The sequence below is a fragment of the Pinus tabuliformis genome, chromosome X (assembly GCF_031772625.1).
Source record: "Pinus tabuliformis cultivar Carrire ecotype Pingquan chromosome X, CPIR1, whole genome shotgun sequence".
In the NCBI taxonomy this organism is placed as follows: Eukaryota; Viridiplantae; Streptophyta; class Pinopsida; order Pinales; family Pinaceae; genus Pinus; species Pinus tabuliformis.
Genome location: NC_142308.1, coordinates 1,745,817,775 through 1,745,833,165, shown reverse-complemented (window position 1 = coordinate 1,745,833,165; position 15,391 = coordinate 1,745,817,775).

Below are 15,391 nucleotides of genomic sequence, written 5' to 3'. Positions count from 1 at the left end.
CACTTGTTTTCTTCCTAGTTGCCACTATATTGGAAACCCATTTAGAATACCTAAGAGGGACTATGATTTTAGAGTCATACATTCTTTTAATTTCTTTCTCAATTAAAGGCATCAACATTGGATTTATTCTTTGAAATTTTTGTTTAAATGGTTTCTGATCCTCTTTAATTGGAATTTTATGTTGTATAATCTCTATATCATAAGTCTTAGATCTTCATAGCTCCACGCAAAAACATCACTGAATTCCTTGAATAAAGAATGTATTTTTGTTTTTCAGTGGTTGGGAGTGATTTGGACAGTTTTATGATCTTAGGATCTTTTTCACTGCCTTTGTTGCATTCTTCCACTGCTGCCCCTATGGGCTCAATCTTAGGATTTTTAGCCACAACATTGAAATAAAATAATTCTTCCAGTGGAACTAAACCTCTAGGTAAAACATTATCATTTAACTGAATTGTTTCAAACTCTTCTTTCTGTGGATCTATCTCAAGCAATTCTAATTTATTTACAACTTTATTTATGTGTATATTTACATTTGAGTTTTCTAACTGCCTTTCTACATTAGAATGTACAACTATTTGATTTTCTAATTCAGACTCTAAGTCTATACTATCATCTTCATATTCATCCTTAGACTGTAAAAAACTTTCAATTTTTTTATCCTTGCCAAACCCCTGCCAATACTTCATAATATCTGGCACAGTTCATCGATGTTTCACTTCCACTGTATATTGTCGATTAGGGTAAGGCATTTTACAGGAGCTGGCTGAAAAATCCAGACTATTAGCCAGGATATTTTGATTTCTAGGAATTGCAGAAAGGTCATATTCCACAAAACTCTCTAGAAAATCAAGCACAACATTTCTGTATGCTCTCAATCTAGGGTGTTTGGCTTAATACTCTCCTTTGATTTGTTTTATGATTAACTCAACATCCCCTTGAATGGAGATTCTCTTGGCACCCAATTTTTTTAACAATTGCAATCCTAATATAAGAGCTTCATACTCGGCTATGTTGTTCGTACACTGAAAATGGAGTTTGTATTAATGACCTTCAACATGATTGTTTCATGTATTTGTAGCCCACACTCCTACTCTAGAACCATCTTTGCTACAAGCGCCATCAAAGCTCATGTTTCAAAGAGGTTCAGGAAGAGTGTTTTGTTCTAGTGCTTCTGTTTGGTTTGGATCTGTTTTAGAAATTTCAGTTTTTGCTTTGATCACCTGAGTGTTGATGTCTCCATCATTATAAATAATGAAAGAGTCTAAATCTGAGTGGAGTTAGTAAAGAGGATAGTTGTGAGGCTTCTCTTGACTACTCACCATGAATTCATCAAAATTTCCCTATATAATCTTCTTTGCTAACCAAAAACTGGTATGGTGGCAAAGATCATATCCATCTGTAGGGTCCCTTGTAATTTTTCTCCCCATGAGTGTGACAACAACATGCCATACTGGACTTCCATAATGGCATTCTCAAAACCTTGTTTATATTCATATCATTCCTTAGAGTCAAGTTCGGTTTGAGTTAGGAGGAAAAGATCTTGCTCCTCTTGAGTGAGAAAAATAGATTCATCATCATTTATTCCCATCGAATTTATTTTCTTGCCATCTAAATCTTCAATAATATTACCCTCATCATTAGTATAGTTTTCCTGAAAAGGAGGCTAGACTTGCTGGTCTAGACCCTTTTTTTCTCGTTGTTTGATTTGGGGAATATTCCTTCTAAAGTTTTGGTTCCTATTTTGAGTAGTAGTTTCATTTTCTCTCATTTGAGCTTGATTATTTATGTTTACGCTTTACATCAACTTTTCCACTACCCTCACTAGGTTATTAATTTTGTGATCAGAAGTAGAAGTGGAAGGCTCTTCTTTAATGGTAACCCTGTGTTCAGATTTTAGTTTGGCCTTCTTAGCTAAGATGTTAGCTTTCAACTTTAATAGGATTGGATTTCATTTCCTCCAAAGTTGTTGGGTCTCTTTCTCTAAGTTGATACTCCATGTTTACATAAAAAATATAAGGAAAATAAATTAAAGCTAGACCAAGGGAGGGTTTGATGTCTGTAGGAATTTCATTGTAAACAGTGTTAAACCATTCACAGTGTTCCTCCACAGTTTCATTGGGTTTTCTTTTAAGTCTTTTGTATTCATTCAAGAGTTGAAGTGGATTTTTCTTGATTTCCCATCTAGCTAAGAAAGTTTGATGGAATGCCTCAAGGATGGCTATACTTCCTGTAGGTAAACTCCTAAACCATTTTTTGACATCACCTCCTAAAATTTGAGAAAATAATCTCATATTTACATCAACCTCATGTACTTCTTGAAGGTAAAAAAATCATTCATTCTGTCTATGTGTTGTTGAGTAGTATGAGAACTAGTGTTATCAAAGCCTAGAATTTTTTATTGATAGTTTGTCGGCATAAAATTTAGCTAGCCTGGTAACACCAAAGGTGTATACCTAGCTGCCATAGCTGGTGTGAGAATTTGACTGGAAGACGGACCTGTGGAAGGTGTAGTTGTAGTAACTACAGGGATAGTATGAACAACAGTTTGAGTTGCTATAGGTGAATAAGTAGAGACTAGAGAATGAGTAGGGCTAGGGGGTTGTACATTAACAGACTAGGAAGAATGGGTGGACAAAGAAGTTGTTGCAATTGTTAAAGTTGAATATTCCACTGATTGTTGAATGTAAGCTTCTTTAATGGCTTGGTCCAAAATCGAGACTAGACCCTGTAATTTATCAAATTTTTGTAGGTATTCTAGATCAGGATCTAATTCAAGAGGCTGAGTTTGGGGTATATATGGTTGCAATATAGCTTCATCAATGATAGTCTGATCTACAAAGCTCTCAGATTTTGATCTAAACAAACTATGTTGGAAAGGAAAATCAAACTCTATGCCTTGAATAGTTTCAAACTTCTTAGGAAGAGAGTTAGACCTAGACAAAGGACTATTACTACCCTGAATCTCTGTAAAACTTTTCTTTCTCACTAATTTCTCTAGATTATCTAAAAATTCAGGAGGGTCGGGATCTGGGTGAGCTCTAGGGAGCATTATTTTAGGAGCCAGATCTATTGAAAACTTATCACATAGCTAATAAAATCAAAATTAATAACACACTCAAATATATACAAGGTTACAACTTTAGATCATGTATTTCATTGTGATATAAGAGCTTTGATTAATTGAAATACTAATTAAATACCAAGGAATAACTATTTTTCATTTTAAAAAGTATTCGAGTCCCCAGTATGGTCACCACTATGTTGTCGTTCTGTATTTTTGAGGTTGAGGGAGTAAAAACATAGGACAACATTAAAACGACTTTGGAAGATGGTATCTAGCCCTGCCAACTTCAGAGAGGGATCACTCTGTAAAATTTAGCTTTGTTTTATGTGAATTTTAGGCTAGTTATTAATGTACTGATTGTTTTGATTAGATTGTTCGGTTGATTAATTTGCTATAATTCCATTGGGATATGGAGTCTAAAGATTAATTGGATGTGCATCAAACTTTGAAGGAGTTTCATAGGGAAATCTAGGTTGCACTAGTTGGATCTTTCAAAAATTTAAATGGATTATGGGACAGCAAAAATGTAAGATTCAGTAGAAATTAAGGAGTAATGAAGAATTCCTTAATTTGAATTTAGCAAAAAACATGTAAATTACTAATATCCAAAATAGGGTGTTCTGTGTAACATATCCTATTCATCACAGTTTCTGTTAAGTAATTAAGATTTTAAGAGATAACAGAGAAAGGAAACAATGGTCAAACACATAAACTGAAGAAGAACATCACCATTTCGTACGCCACATGAATCCTATGAAAATGTTCCTATATTATTGATGCTTCTAGTAACTTGAAAAAATTATAATTCGTAGAGGAAATTTTATTCAAAAATCAACCCGTAATACTTCAAACTGTGAAGTATTTATAAAAAAATTTACAAAATAATTACAAAATTGTTGTCTCAACTAACAATGTATTATTAGCATAATTCTAAACAATAAAATAGATCTTTAGCAGAAATATAGGCAAGGTAGGCAGTTGCATGAAGAGGTGGCTTTGTTTTGGTGGATTCAGTTGTTGAATTAGCCTGAAACTGTGTTGCACTGATGTGCTGGTTGCATCCAAATTAATCCAGTAAATCACATAGTTTCTGCCACCTTTTTTCATCTGGAATGGTTAAATTAATTACCCTCCAGTAAATCCCATCAACCTCAGTATATTTGGAAAATGTTGGTTTTATTGTGAAGACATGTTTTACCTCATTCTGGATATAGAAGTCATTTGCCATAGTCTCTAAGAATGCTCTTGTTGTCATGCTGCCTTTTATACCACTAAATTTGATGTTGCTTCTAGCCACTTCCTTCATCTTCAGAACATAATCTTCTTGAGTAATGAGTTTATCATTAATGGCATATATGTTGGGTAGTACTTTCTGGATTAATGCTTCAATCCTGTTGCAAAACTTGTTCACTCCCAGCTCTAGTGTCTCACACCTCTCCTCCAATTGATCAATGAGATTTCTTTTAGTCAAAACCTTTTTGACTTCCAAGATGGTAGCAGTCCTGTCACTAATTCCTAACTCTTCAAGTTCATATTTACTCTTTGAATTCAGGAATTTGATGATGTTGGGTGCTTCTGAAGGCATGTCTCCCAACTTTTCCCTTACTTGAACAATTGTTTCAGTGGCCCTTTGTATTAGTTCTTTCTGTTCAAAAATGATTTGCATACATGGCCAGATTTCATTCATAGAGTCCAGAATACCCATCCAAATGGTTTCCTTGGCTTGGGCCAAGGTCTGACCAATTGATGTATCCTTTTCGACCCTCTGTAACTTCTCTAGTAGCCTTTGCGACTTCTGCATTTCAGCTAGAGGAGAAGCTGTAATTCTAGTTTTCTGCTCTTGCATAGATTTGAGCTGCCCATTCAATTTATTAATATCTTCTGACTGGATTGACATATTTTCCATTGTTTTTGTCACTTGTTCAGCACTTGTAGTTTGAGTGGAAGAAGTTATTGCAGTTTCTCTTCCTGTAGCTGGGAGCTAAGTGATGGGTATGGCATCTAGTGGGACTAAGGCCATCCTTTAACTCTGTTCTTTTTCTTTGATCATTTTCTCCATTTCTACCTTAGTTTGTCTGATCTGAATATTCTTCTCTATGATTAGCTTCATCATGTTAGTCTTTTGTGTCTCATTTTCTTCAATGTCTTTAGTCAAGGGATCCTCTGTGGGTGGTAGTTTCAACTGTTGTCTCAATCATGGAACGTCCAAATTTTTCTTCTTGATAATCTACTCTACAGAATTTATATCCTTAGGATCATACCCTATCTTGACTACCAAATCTTCCAAAGATTTGATCTTATTGTCCTTTGCTAAAGAAGACACCTTTTCCATTTTCAATGTTGGGATATGAAACCTGCAACTTAGACAATGACATGGAAGTATTAGTTAATGTAGAAGAAATCATCTCACCAGTCTGTTTATGCATCTCCATTTGATCAATGGGATGGATATCTTTGGTGTTGAATTCAAATGTTGTACTCTTGTAATCTGTTGATGTTTTAGGATGTGGAATTTGAGCCTCAAGGAAGGCCATCTGCATCTTTCCTTGCTCTGTGTCAAAAATTGATAATAATCTGCTCTGTGAGCTGGAAGTCTGCTTCCAAAATTGATTGTAGGTATTGTTCTTAAGAATTTCATTCTTAAGTTTGATCTCTCGGTACCTGTCAAAAACACTCTTTTCGTTTTCTCCTTGGAAATATTGAGAAGATAGTTATGTTTCCTTTTGACCACGTGAAATTGAAGTTCCCGTAGGAGATGCAAAAAACTTGTTGCTTGAAGGTGGTGAGTCTCCAATTATAATGGTAGCTTGGTCTTGTGTTTTTGTTGTAGCAGCTACAACCACTGTCCAAAAATTTTGCTTAGCTTTGTTTTGGAGCCTCCCTACCAACCTTTCACAACAACATGTCTTGCTTCATCGAGTACACAAGCTTCAATTATTTTCTTGCAGAAAGACAACCTGTCTATCAAAGCTTGATGCATTTCCCTCACCGAATGTTTCCCCAGACTTGGTCCAGCTACAGGATGAGCAGTTCCCTCAAGAAATTGCGCAATTCTGGAGGGCAACCAGCCTTCCCTCCAGAAATTGTGCAATTCAATCTGACAGCCTGCTGGGCTCCAAAATTGTGCAATTCTGCTAGTCAAGCTTCATCCAAAAAATTGCACAATTCCTCTTAGCAGGGCTACTCAGCCCAGGAATTGTGCAATCCTGGGCAGCAGTCAATTGCTCTGCCCAAAAATTTCACAAATCTCTTGGGAAGCCATCCCAGCTCCCTTCCAAAAATGCGCATTTTCTCCCACCAGTTGAACACACTCTTGCATGTGTAGTTGAGTTGACTGGTTCCCTTCGGGATCGAGAAAAACTAATTTTCATGCATGGGCTGCTCCTCCCAAGGTAGAATGCAAAGGAATCCCTTGTTTAGCATTTGGAGGTTACATGCAAGGATCATTTCAGAAACCTCCCACTAACTGTCGTTTTCCCTATATTTATGGCATGTGCGTTGCAACCTCAATTTTATTGAAACTGATCAACCAGAAGCTATAGAGCTCATTCCTCACATCGACCTTGTAGCTCTGACATCCCACATTGTATCTAGGAGTCATCGGCACATTCAACTAGGCTATTTTGGGGTGAGCCCTCTTTTCATGTCTCGCGTTGTGTTTCTAGCACTTTTTGTGTTTTGCTTTGTATGAATGCTATCTTCTTGATTTGAGTGAGCACTTCCTGTCGTTTTGCTACATACTAGCATCTCATTGTTGTCGCATGCATGACATTGTTTTGCATGGACAGTCATCATTACGGTGACTCACTCCACACACATGCATGTTTTCCCGTTTTCTGAACCCTGCACTTGTTGTTGGCATGAATGATCATTCACTCTCATTTGTACTCATCTCACTATGCATTCAGATTTCTCATGTTTTCAGTTGCCCGTCAGCCGGACTGGGCTGCCTTGGCCCGGATCGTGCCTTGCCCGACTAGCACTGCGCATTTCCGAAAGCAAAGGCTCTGCATTCCCTCTAGAAATTGTGAAAGTCTAGCTAGTGATTGACCTCCAAGCTTGCATTACACAATTGTTGGAGGCAGTGTCCCGCTAGCCCCAGAAACTGCGCAATGCAGCTTGTTGGTTGCATGTCACTACTGACTAAAATTATGCGTTGCACAGTTTCAATCCTTAGCAGGCCAGGCTAGACTGTGCATTGCACAATTCGAGCAGTCAGTCAGCCTCCTGACAGCCTGGACTGTGCCTTGCGCATTTTTGGCAGTCATTCTTCCAACCTCTCGGCGAAAATTGCGCAACCTTCATGATCAGTCACACAGGTATGTTGCAAGTCAGTTCTCAAGTTTATTTTCATTTTCGACTGATAGATTTCTTGCCATGAGTGTTGCTATGTCCATAGGTATCACAGGTGTTCATCTACTTCTCAGCAACACAAGTACAATAACCTTCAGGAGAGCAAAGTCAAAGGACACCATTGAGAGCACAACGTGGGTTGTAGCCAAGCAAGTGTTTATGAGCTTGCCCACCTATGAAGACATCAAGTTGTTAATAGACAAGGACATCAAGATAAGATGGCAGCAACATCACAACAATCAGCATCACAGCGAGCAACACCATCAGCAGCAGTAGAAGGTAGCACACCCACATGCGGTGAATGCAAGAGGAAGGTTGTTGATAACACAGAGGCGAAAAAAGGTTGCAAGCTCAAGAAGATCCACTTATGATGAAAGAAACTTTGAAGATTGAGGCTATGAGGTGATGGCACGAAAAGACGATCACACGAGAGTAGAGAACAAAACAGAGAAGGAGTTGCATGTGCTAATGTAGCAACTTAAGGAAGAACAGGAGTTGCATAGACAAGAGAATGAAGTGCAGCAAGAACAAGTACAGTAGGGGGTGCAACATGCATAGACGGATTAAATTGCGCACGTACAAGTTATAGATCCATCCCAGCAGTTGGCAAGAAGAAGACATGGTGATCAATGTTGTTAATCGTATGCAAGGGAATTCAGTAGCATGCATGTCATTATGCGCATGCATGCGATCTAACCCATTTGGCACACTCACTGAGGCAAAGACATGAAGCAAGTCTGACAGGAGCTAAACATGTAGTTGACAGTTGATGTGCATGACCATCAACACATAGTAGAAGATCATCAGAGACACTATGCATCAGTGTGTTGCCAGTTCGGCTGCACCCAAGAAGACCATGGCATGTTAGCAGATGAGTTGGATAAAGGAGCCACACCAATGTAACGGGATGCAACGGAGGCAAGAGTTCACTTCAGCAAGATGTCACAATGGAGCGCACGCACACCATCATGGACGACCAAGCTTGGCATCATCTCACCACCTTGACCATCACAAGCATGTCAAAGACTTGGTCTCATCACAACGGATCAAGTGTCAGTGATGTCTTGCATGGCTTGCTCAAGCCATTTTGCCTCACATGGGCACATGTGCATTATAACGTAACGTCTTGTCAAGTGGAAGTTCAAGTGTCGATAGTTGGATGTAACAATCATAGAGTAGATGAAGAGTCATAAGGGTAGATGAATTGTCACAAAGGGGAATGTCAAGGGTCACCCCACCCTTTGCTATAAATAGAACCTCATAACTCATTGTAAAGGATTTTGGTCAGCCAAGCTTCCGATAAGACTATCTTAGAGAGAGCTTGGACAGTATTATAACGAGCCTTGGCTTCTCCATTGCGCAGAGCTAGTACATCTCTTTGGAGGATCAAGCGGTTGTGGCTGTAACATTACGCCATTGGAACTAGTGGTTGGACATGGATGTATTGTATGACTGGAACTTACACTTATTAATATAATAGAAATAACATGTTTCACGCATATGTCATATTGTATTCCAGCTACCTTGTTTACTCTAAATGGTATATGTATCTATTTTCTTATGCATGCATGTAAGGACTATTCTGTATAAGTATGTATGAATCTCACTGAAATGTGTTGATTGGTTTAACAATAATTTTGGATTGTTAGCTAAATTTCTTTCCAGTTTTTGATGCATATTTTCTTGTGTGTTCCCTTCCAAGCCGTGTGCTACCACAGGTTTCCAAGGGGCACACTCACCCAACTCTCCATGTGTTAGAACCGTTCATGCACCTTCCTTGTCTTACTGCATCTGTCACACCCTTGCTACCAACAGATTTATCTTACTTGCCTCTATGAAAAATCATGGTCAAGGCATTATCGTACGACCCATTGCTAGGACTCCTACACCAAACGGTCTGAGGTCCAATTGGGACTTCTTACTAGTGAGATCCCCTGACATGTTGGCGAGTCCAGCAATGTCAACAGTTTCCTTTTCTGCATCTGTCCTAGGAGTGATCTTTGCTCTTTTCATGTAACTGATTGTGAAATCTTTGGCTTCACTACCTATTGTTGATGATGATCCCTCCTGCCTTTGTCTTTTACTTGTTTTCTCCCGAGGAGTAGGATTTTGTAAATTTGAAGTAGAAAACAATTGTTCTTTAGCTTCTTGCAATGTATTCTCTTCCCACTCTAACCAATTTGCATAATTTTCTATCTCAGGCCTTGAGGTATGGATATATGGAGTAGTTTTGTTTCTACTCTCAACTTGGAAATGATACCCGAAGGGTCATAGGACCATGTAAAACTCAGGCTAAATTTCATCTCTTTAAGAATTTTGTCTGCTTCTTCTCCTGCTGACCTAGTGTTGCATATGAATGGACCCACTTGTGTATTTATGCGAAACTGGGACTTCTTCTTTTCCACCATAAAGTAAAACTTGTGTCTTTATGCGAAACTGGGACTTCTTCTTTTCCACCAAGTAAATATCATCTGAATTTAACATTTGTCTGATGTATTCCAAGGCAAAAATCCTCATGGGAAGGTATTTTTGGAGCTTATATGGTGCTAATTCGCATCCATAAACTCTTATTTCTATATAATTTTGGTATAAATACCAATCTCTAGATTTGGTTTGATCTGTCAAATGCAGAAATCTTTTGATGTCTTCACTAATTCTGGGATGTTGCTGATTTGTTTAAAATATCCATAGCTACGTGAACAAACTCTTTAATGAATTGTTTGTATGAGATTTTTTGTTTTTATTTCATTACTAAAGAAGTCCAAAATATCACAGGTTGTTGATTTCCCTCTTTATCTAGTTTCTGCATAGAAAAATTTAACTTGTCTGCTTGATAATATAGAAACATATAGATTAAGATTGAAGTGTAATTAAACACTTATTTTGCTGGAAATTTAATAAACTACTCATGAATGTTATCAGCAAGGAATTTACTGAAATTGAACAAAATAAAAGGTTTGCTATCTGTGGAAAATATGGAAAGGAAGCCTAGAATGGGTTCATCTACCCATTGATCAGAATAATAACCCAAAATGTATGAAATTGTGGTTATAATTTGTTTAGCTTGATCAGGGAAGATTGAGAAAGGGTATGGAGAGTTCTTCTTTGGCAATTGAGAATTTTCTGTTAAGAAGATCTCAAAGATCTTGGCTCTTCTAGAAAAATCAAGCTTCTAATAGAGTTAGGTGAGGGCTTCTAAGGAGAAAGGGGCATTGTTTTCCACAGGGGGTGCTAGCATCATTTGGTTTATAGATTGCGCAGTAATTGTAAAAAGGATATTACTAGATGGCGTCATAATGGCTCTTTGGCTGGGAACATAATAGCCTTGGCATTTCCTAGTGAATTCAGGGGCATGAGAGGTGAGAGGGAAAATATAATGAGGAATATTGGACTCCCAGAGTCCAATTTCATCCATTTTGTCAACATCTTTGTCCTCCAACCAACAATAGAGCTCCAAAAATTCACAGTCACACTGTGTCTCACTAACCTATAATCCCCATCAGCTAAAGGAATATGATCTATGTCTATGGGTGGAGGGATTAGTGGATTAACTGGACTCTCCTCGTTCTTGCTCTTTGGAGGAATATTTATATCAGCGAATGGTAACAATGATGAATTGAAAGCTTACCGTGAACATTTTGAGGTTATGATCTGTCAGGGGAAAGGACGCAGAGCGTTGAGAATTCTGATCTGGTTCAACAAATGTTTTGCAACTGGTAGCTTTGTAGAGAAAACCTGACAATTATGGAGAATAAGCAGTGAAAGGGATAAATGAATATTGTTTAAGGATTTTTAAGGGAAAATGGCAATTTCCATTGGAGGTTGGCACGGGACCATTAAAGGTTGAACAATTACTCGGGAAGGCAAATTGAATGCCCAACTGCCGGGAAAGCATTTAATTAGGAAACAACTATGAAACGTGCCATGAAATGAATAGCGGAGGTGTCAGGGTAGGGACATGGTAAAGAGGATGAGGGGAAGACGGTTTTTGGAGGAGGTCGAAGGTGGTAAGCAGTATCATCAGGGAGGTGACACGTATGGATGTCACGCGACGAAGAATACTGCCTTTTCGGACCCCCCTGGTAAAGGTAGGATGGAGAGGGGGGTTTGAAAAAAATAAGGGTTGTGGATCGTGAAGCGTGGTGAATCCCAATGTTCTAAATGTGGCCCATTTTAGCCACAAATGATAAAACAAATTTTGCCCATATGTACCTATTGTTTCTTGCTTTTGAACTTAGGATAATGTTTGCAATATAAACATGTAAAAAATGTTTTATCCTGATAGTGCCTTTCTTTTACATATCAATAAAACTTAGGGTAAAGGGCACATAAGTATAGTTATAAAACCAAATATTTATGCTCGCCCTTTAACTAAACTAACATTTTTATTATTCTAAAGGGGTGCATTTAGACTAGAAAACCCAAAATTATTTCCTTTTATTAAAAATAAAAAAACTACCTAATTCCTATCATTTATTTCTCCTATTGATTCATATTAAACAGTTGGATAAATGTCATTTTCTACCTAACTACTGATTTTCCAAGATTAAACTTTTTGGCAAATCTTTATTTTATAATCTAATTTACAAAAATTGAAAACATGTTTAACCATGATTATACTGTATGATTAAACAAATAACTAGTCATTGTGGCATTTTAAAACAAGATGCACACAACCTTTATTCATTAATCCTAAAGAAAACTACCTATGAGTAGTGGCATTTAGATTTGCGACACTTTCAGTATTATTTTCTTTTTGTTTTTCTTTCTTTTGATGGGATTCTATCTTTCATTATTTTTTTATCAATGTTTTTTGTTTTTCCTCTTTTTTGTTTCTTTTCTATTTATACGGTCTTTTCATTTTTTATTCTATTTTTCTTTTATTTGGAAATCATTTGTAGATTGACAATTATTTACAATATGAGATTTCTGAGATAAAATACTCAATCACCTTGATATCCTATAAATTATAGGACCCTAACAATCTCCATGATGCTCTCATCGGTGGAAAACATATGAGAGAAAGGATAAGATGACCTACCATAATCTAAAGAATGGTCAATCCAATTAATCGAACAGGAAAAATCAGAATAAGTTGCGCAAGATGAATGGATGGCTTCATAATCTTGCTCAAAAGGGTTGAGCGACATACGATCACCAAAACTATAGATATTAGATTGATCTAGTACTACCCATGGATCAACTAGAGAAGTAGAAGAAATCATATTAATATAGGTGATTGAAATAGATTTGTCAGGAAGTTGGGGGGGGAGGAAGTGGAAAGGTTCCCATGACAGACGAATATTTAAGCAGCCCAACTCCAACATGTTGATATGGGTGAGGGGTTTCCCCCGTGAGAGGGGCACTTCTAGTAATATAAAAATCAGTGGAAAAGAAAGTGCGTTGATCAATGGCTACGATATCACCTTTATGAGGACAAGCGATCATTTGAAAATATGTGGAAACAACCACAACCATGGCATAGACCCAAATGCAATCTAGTAGAAGATTATAATCTAGAGGTCCATCGATAACTTTGACCTCTATAGATATAATATTTCTGCCTAATTCTACATCTAGAGAATTCAAAAACCCACATGGTTTGTAAGTTCTTCCATCAAAAGATTTCAAAGTGGTTAGTGACTGGCTCAATTGGGGAGAACCAATAACCTTCTAGGAAGATAGGGACATAATATAGCTTGAGGCACCTTTGTCACCAACAGAACGATGAATATTTGTTGGGCGCAAGCCAACTTGGTCAGATTTTGGGCAAGGAATCCAATTTTTGTGGATAGAGTGCACAAAAGAAAGGATGTCACGGAGTGCGAAGTGGACCGCGCAGCAGAGTAGCGGAGCACAATGAGGACCGCAAAAAAAACACAACACACAGCATAGGGGCTTTGTGACTAAGCCCCTCCCTTTTTGTAAAAGCATATAATATTGTAAAAGTTTAATGGTTTTGGACCATAGTCCCCTGTATTTTGGAAACCATGGTATTGGGTCCATGGTAATGTAGCGATGTCATCCCTCAATGTAATAGTATATATAGGGATGAATAATAAAGAAGGAAGGCATGATTGAATCTATATCTATGTTTATGGTTGTATTTTTTTGATCTGTAACTTCAGAGAAAGGGGCAAGGCTCTACAGCTAAGTGCACAGAGGCCTGGGTCTACAGCTTAGCGTGCAGACCGTCTGCTACTTAGTGCACATACAACTTGCGGTTGTGTGCACATGTGAAGAACTATTTGTTGTACCAAATTCTCTATTATAAGCAACAGTTCTTGTGGATGTAGTCCCACATTAGGATGAACCACAGTAAAATCAGTGTCCTCATGTGTTTCACTTATTATCCGCATTTTATTTCAGTATTGTGAAGTTTATGGATGTTTATATGTTTAAATGAAGAATGTAATTCTGCGAAGTAATATATATGTGAGAAGTAGTTCATGAGTGCGAAGTAATTTATAAGAGTTAAAGCATAAGAAAATACAACATTTCCACATAACAGTATCCCTCAAGGCTGCAGAAACCTGGTTCTGCAACCTCCCATAGTCACTTCAGGTTAGACTACGACTTGCTTGCAAGTCGCAGCCGAAAGGGCTAGTGATTGAGGGTTTTTTTGGTGTGCAGTAAAATCTGAACTAGGGTCAGCCCAACCTAAGCCAACAAATGGTTTTGTTGTCATGACTGAGATCTGTTTGAGGGATATTCTTCAGTTCATTTCATGTTGAGCTATACGAGTGGATATCAATATTGACCGAGAGAAATAACTATTTTAAAGGAGATAAACCTAAGAGTGGACTCTTGAACTAATACAATGACTCAAGAACATCGAAAATAGGATATCAAGAGCTGTTGACTTCTGGATTGATAACATCTTGGGAGGATTCGTTACTAAGTTCACGGTAGACTCGATTATGTCTTATAGCGAAGAAGGACATAATTTTTTCAAATAACCGCAAGGTAAGTTCTTGAGATTTCTAAAACTTTGGATTAAGATGCTTTTGTGTGAAAAGGGAATTTTACGAATGCAGATAGATTATTAGTTACTCATGTTTGGGAGAAGATCCGAAGAAGAAACTAGAGCAACGTGAAGTGGAAAAATATATATAATAGACACTAGGAAGAGATCTTGTGGCCAAGATCCAAAGACTTTTATATAAACTGACTATAGCCCTATTTTAAGTGAGTATGAAAGTGAAGAAAATTGCCCTGAGAACCCTGAAGTAACTCCCTAGTATTCACCCTTCCAACCTGAAAGTTCATCGAATCCAGAATCAAGTAGTAACCAGGGTGCTTTTGGGCTTCCTCGTCCCCCTAACCCCCCTTACCCCCAATCACCCTCCCCTTATGAACCCCCCTCCACCTCCGAGAATAACTATGGCTAATGATATTAAGCTACCTATATTTAAAGGGATTGGATCAGAGGATCCATAGAAGTTCTAGTTTTTATGTGAAGTAGTATGGACAACGAAGTAGTTCCATGACGAAAATATGAAAAAAGCGCAACTTGTCATGAAATTCCGAGATAGAGCGTTGATGTGGTACATGAAGTATTTGAGCAATCAGATTAGATCATTTGCAGACATTAAAACAACGTTGGTAAAAGAATTTAAGAAACTTAAGTCTGAGTCAAAGTGCATCACAAAGTTAAAAGAAATATAACAGAGACCTACTAAGTCTGTTTGGGAATTTGATCAAAGATTCAAGATATTATTGGATCAGGTGAGCTTTGAAATAGCTCTACAACAGCATAAGGAATGGTTCATAGCTGCGTTTCTTCCACATATAAGATTTCCTTTATCACAACAGATTATAGAAACTCAAGCCAAAGCCTTAGAACTTGAGATTAAATTAGAAGCTTAACCTATAGGGGATACCAATACAAGTATACAGCAGATCCAGAGTCAGCTGGAAAATTTGACTTTGTAGATACAAGATATGAAGAAAAGTAAGGAAGTCATTGTT